The sequence below is a fragment of the Meleagris gallopavo genome, chromosome 5 (genome assembly GCF_000146605.3).
Source record: "Meleagris gallopavo isolate NT-WF06-2002-E0010 breed Aviagen turkey brand Nicholas breeding stock chromosome 5, Turkey_5.1, whole genome shotgun sequence".
Classification (NCBI taxonomy): Eukaryota; Metazoa; Chordata; class Aves; order Galliformes; family Phasianidae; genus Meleagris; species Meleagris gallopavo.
In genome coordinates, this window is record NC_015015.2 from 2,884,008 (window position 1) to 2,890,007 (window position 6,000).

The 6,000-nt window shown below is 38.1% G+C and overlaps 1 protein-coding gene across 1 annotated transcript in view; it reads right to left on the reverse strand.

Annotated features, from left to right (window-relative positions):
* Window positions 1–6,000, reverse strand: part of ANO3 (anoctamin 3) — a 113,420-nt gene that overhangs the window by 82,540 nt on the left and 24,880 nt on the right.

The following is a 6,000-nucleotide window of genomic DNA, read 5'->3' on the forward strand; positions in this document are numbered from 1 at the left end:
TTCTTGATGAGCCACTATTTCTTTGTCACTTGCAAAATAACTTTTTGTCACCTGTGCATTTTTCAAATGCAACACAAAGAATAATGTTTTCATAGCTTTTTCTTCCTGTACATTCCCAGCCAGCCTGATACACATTTTGCTTTTTTGATTTTGGTTTCCTTTGCATTTGATATTGAATCAAAAAATGAATTTGATATTGAATCAAAAAAATCAAGCTGTAACAGGTATTAAGGGCATTCTTAAAGAAATAGGCAGTTGCCCGCTTCAGCATTTAAACAAATCAGTTGAACCAAACCACCTCAGTCAGAACAGGGTTAAGGGAAGAGCCAGGCTGAATTATGATTTTAACTTCAGAAGTGATCATTGTGTTTACCTCCAGAGAACACTCTGACATAAATGGCTGCTGTTAAAGTGATGATCTCATCAGTGCATGACATCCTTTCTCTTCTCAATGACAATGAAGAAAAAAAGAATAGCTTGGTTTGGAAGGGACCTCAAAGATCATTTGGTTACAGCCCTCTGGCAGTGGGCAGGATTACTACCCACTAACAGATTGATAACTCCCAATTTCTGCTGCATTGAAAACAGACCTGGCAGCATCCCTGAGAAACTGCTTCTTAGGAGAAGTCTCCAGCTTCTTCACTGAAATACTTCTTGTTGGCCTGTGCTCAATTTAGGGCTCCACATACTGCTGCCTTAAGGATTTTATATATGCTTCCAGGTCATTACTAAATGTAGCAGCTAGAGTTAAAATTGATCTCAAGAGGATTGTGCAGGGAAAGAAACCTAGCAGTAACTGTTTTACTATTCATAAGTTTTATATTTGGGTTTGCATTTGATATTTCCATCAGTATGGAACTCTTTGCAGTCCCTAAGGACACCATCTTCACCTAGAGAAGCAAACCAACAATGCAACAAAACCAAAGGTCTTAGAGCGTTTAAGATATTTCTCCCATTGAAGTCGTTTTTGGGAACAAGCTTTCTCTTCTCTGATTGTAAACTTCAATTAAATAGGCACATCTTTATTTTTGTTGTTAACTATAACAAATGCAGAGTAAAACAAGAAGAGAAAAAAAAAGCCACAAGGAAACCAAAGATCTACTACAATGTTTTCATACAGGAGTTAGAACTACATTTCTTCACTACATACCTCTTGAACTGAGGCCAGTGAAGAAAAGACCTATTTCTTTGTGGAAGCAGCAGGAAATTCAGCAGCAGAATTAGCAAATTACCAGCACCTGCACAAACCTCTCTTCCAAAATTTAGCATAAGTCTGTTCTTGATCCCAGATGGTGCCTAGCAGAGTAATTCCTGTAATGATCAACTTTAAAAATAAACGAGGTCTGTTACTTTTACAACTTTTTCTTGGTAAAAATTACATAAATAACTCAGAGGTTGAAAGAATAAATAAATAAGTAAATAACGCCAGGTTTTCATCTAGGATTTTGAAGCATTTGTCCCAAATTGTAAGATTTATATAAGCAGCCAATAAAATGCAAATACTTAAGGCTCACTCTATAGAAACATGATTACAGTTTTTAATTGGTTTTTTTTTGTTTGTTTGTTTGTTTTAATGAGTACATTATCTAGTGCAATGTCTCTAAGTGTGCTATTGCACCTTATGCTCACAGAATTAGGAAAGAAGAAGGACTCTATTACGGATTACCATAAGTAGACTACAATCAGAAGTCTTCTATACCCTGCATGGTATGGGCTGTCATGTACACACACAAATCTGGTAGTATTCCCATGCAAGAATAACTGCATTACTTTCTTTGGAATTAATACTTCAGAAAAAAGTCTGCCCTTCTTTCACATCTTCACCCCTTACTTTACCCCTATTTCCTAGATTATCCACAGCAGGACCCAATGTATTCTCTCTGTATATCAGACTGAGATCTGCTTTAGACCTTGTTTTCCCATCTACTCCATGAATATATTATTTTTAACGAAAAAAAAAAAAACAAGTTCATTTATTATTTTTGAAGAGTGTTAAAATGCCAGGAATAAATGGATTTTTGGTCTACAAAAACTGTATTCAGTTAAACACCAATTTGCATGTTGCTTTAAGTACCACAGCAGCAAGGCAAGATGCAAACCAATGCGGACACACTGCCAAGTACTGTTCCTTTTGTAGAAAACATTGAGACCACCCCATGATCATTACTGCAAACACCATTATGTGCTTCCCTGACATTGCCTGTGTTCGTGAGATGTACCTTAAGCATTTTGATCTTTCCTGGCATAGGTGAGGAGAAGCTTAGTTTTAAAGTGAAAAATATATATATATTCACACAGAGTGATTTTTAATTTATTTTTTTTTTTTGGTTGCCATGGTGGTCTACTTGCCATCAAAAGCACAGTTAAGTAAATAGCTCTAAATAAGGGCTGCATTCTAAAGCCTTAATCAGCACCTTTTACAAAGCCTGCCTTCAGGAATATCTGGTCTTACATAACTTTAACAGAATGAAATTTGTGCCTGACTCACCAGTAATACTTCCCATGAAAATAAAGTAAAATATTTTTGTGCTTAATTGAATGTGGGAATTAAAAAGCTTCAGAAGTCTGGATTATCTCCAGAGCTGTAACAAACATTTCTGCCAGAAAATATCAGAAATCTAACAAAATGTGTTCTCCCCAAACCTAGAAACACAGTACATCTCTAGAAAGCTGTATTTTTGCCTCAAAGTAGGCTATTCCACAGCCTCTGTTCTTGAAATTCTGAAAATGCTTTCTGAGAGCATCCTCAGGAGACCAGAATTAGTACAATTGAGTTGATTTGGCAAGAATATAATGAGGTTAAAGAAAAAGGAAGAAAATGCATTATTGTCTTTTAATAGAGCGAGACAGTGCTTAAATGCACCAAGCATAAAATGAATAGGTGCCCAGGGTTTTGAGCTCAGTTATCATTCATTTGCTAGCCAAACAAAGGAGAATAAACATCAGGAGAGAGCAGCCCAAAAAGGAACAGAAGTCAGGATGTCAGTGCCTCACACAACCAAGGGGCTCTATTTCCTTTTCCAATTTTTGGAGAAGAAAGCTCTCCAGCAAGCAGCTCCTTCACAGAGAGGTGAATTATGAAACGCCATTACTCACCACCTTCATTCTGTCCACTGGTCAGCAAGAAGCCAGAAAGACTGAAGCAGTGTCTCATGACCAAATTCAGACTTTCCCTTGATAGCTCCATGCTGTTGCCTCTGGTCCTGTTGCTGTCACAGAGAGCAGAGCTCAGCGCTGTCCTCCACTCCTTATGGGCTCCTCTGCTCTGGGACTAACAAAGCAATGGAACCTCAGCTGCTCCTCCCTCACCTTGTCCTCTAGACCCTTCACCATCTTTGTTGCCCTCCTTCAGATGCTAATAGTTTTATGTCTCTCTTAAATCGTCTTGCAGATTACTTGAATTTGCATTTTAATGCCAGAAATTGACCCCAAAGCTGGAATATGCACACTTGATTACACATCAGGTTCTATTCCAGTCCAAAGGAAACCAACAAGTAAGTTGATTATGTTCTGTTGAAAACCTGATGCCTGCCAAATTCGGATTGAAAATTCCAGTTAGGTGGAAGGGGGCCTGAAGAACAACTTGACTGAGCCTTGGGAATTTGGTGCAATGAAACTGAATGACAATCTGATTTAATGCCAATAGACAGAACAGATGTGCTTTGGTATATTATTCTGCTATGGATTATATCTGAGTATTTTGGAAAGTGTTCATAAAACCAGTGTTCTAAGGTAAATATTCCAATAGTTTTGATGAGGATTAGTATATGCTTGGCACATGGATTAGTGCAAAAGAAGAGACTTTGGAAAAATGCAAGTGCTATGAATGTTAAAGGCAAAAATTTTTTAAAAATCAAGTTTAGCATTTTGCCAAATAATAATAATAAAAGAACCCTCTATAGCTTTTCACATTTTCATAGCGTTAAGATGAAAAGAGATCAGTGCAGACTGTAACTGGCAGTTTTGCATGAACAGACAACATAACAGAAGCTAAAAGCATGGTGTACTGCTAGAGATAAGTTTTTACGCATGGAGCAGAATGGATGGGTCTTGTGCAGAAAGTGGGAGTCCTGGAACAAGCACTTCAAAATCTGAATGCAGTTTCTCATGGCCAGGTAGGTTACAAAATGCCCAAGATATAAGAAAAAGCACTGAAATACAAATGAAACTTCAATGGTTGTAAATAGTAAAATATGTAAATTTACTGAAGTAAAAATGAAATTTGGTATAAGATAGCACAAATGGTAATAAGTCTAATTAATGTAAAGGAATATTGTCAGGAAGGTTCAACCCCTACTGCCATACCACCAACATCTGCTTCTGATGTTGGGGACCAACATAATAAATTGAAGGCATTACTTTCTGAGCTGCTGTCTTATTTCTTTCTTAACCTTCATTTATCTTGTCATCTGTCTCATAAGAGGAATAAGCTAAGGAACTCCTCTAGCATCTTTGCAATGATTTATGTATACCATCCATGCAAATAAAAGGCACATGAACTTTCTGTAGGGAGCATCAACCTTATGTCTTGTCCCTGGGGAGATGCTGTTGTACCTTGCCCATCTGTCCTCAAATGCTCAGGGGCCTTGGCCATACAGGCAGGAGCGTTGCTCACAGAAAACAACCCAGTGATGAGCCCAAGCTAGGGTATTCAATCTGTGCACACCACATGTGACGCAGACATATACATTTTTTTCCAGGTTTTTTGATTGCAACCAAAAACAATATTTTTTTTTTTCAAAAGTATTGGGGAAAACGTATTTGCTAATGCTGAAAAGAATTCTTCAGTGAAAATGTCAGAATAGATATTCTTGCCCACATGTTTTAGAATGGGATATATGAATTCATAAAATCTTTGCTTTTAAAATGTGCAGAAAAATACACCCACACTTGGTGAAAACATAAACTCCCCAAAATCTCTGGTAAATGTTAAATAATTTGTTCCAAAAACATGGCTTCATCCATTCCATACTCCGCATATTAACCTTGTGCCCTACTGTCATGGTTTTATGATTTTTGTTATTGGTATTCCATATCATAACATCATGTAAAGCACGGGGAATTAAAGAGTTAATAATCCTGTTCCATGGACTGATGATTTTCTGGATACACGTGTCTGCAGTGAAACAGACTGGAAAAGGAATCCTGCTTAAAAAATCCTGGAGATAAGAATGCAAACATTGGTTACTAAGAGAATATAATTCCCTGAGAGAGTTTGCTTGAATTATTTTTAATAACCTCTTCAGATCACAGGGATCTGAAGATGGTTGTATACCAGTGACTAGAAGAAATGCAGAAAGACGAGTGGACACAAGCACGTATTTCTGAGGGCCAAACCAGATCACACAACCTGAATTTCTCTCTGAAACAGAACAGACCATGCTGATGGAGGACAAGTATGCTGTACAACCTCCATCTTGAGTTAGTACAGCTTTTGATGATACTTGAAATGGTAAAGCTAGGTGATGGCTGGACTTGATGATTTCCAGGTCTTTCCCAGATGAAACAATTCAATGATTCTATCCTATGATTCTGTAATCCATGGGATTGAGTGCACCCACAGCAAGTTGTGGATGTGGTGTTGTTGACACCCCTGAGGAATGGGATGCTATCCACATTACCCTAGGCAGGCTTGAACAGTGGGCCCAGGGGAACCTCAGGAGGTTCCACAAAGCCAAGTGCAAGGTCTTGCACCTAGGTCATGGCAGTCTCACTATCAGTACAAACTGAGACATGAAAGGATAGAGCACAGGATGTACTGATGGAGGGCAAAGTGGACATGAGCCAGCAATGTGCCCCACAGCCCAGAAGGCCAACCTGAGCACCCTGATGAGGCTGTAGGTGTTCCTGTTCACTGCAGGGGAATTCTACTAGAAGACCTTTAATAGTCCTTTCTAACTCAAAGGATTCCATGTTTTTCTACAAGAATTCTGATTTCATATTTTTAAAACTGTCATTGCTTGGATTCAAAAGCAGTTGGCCACTAATCTGAACAAAGAT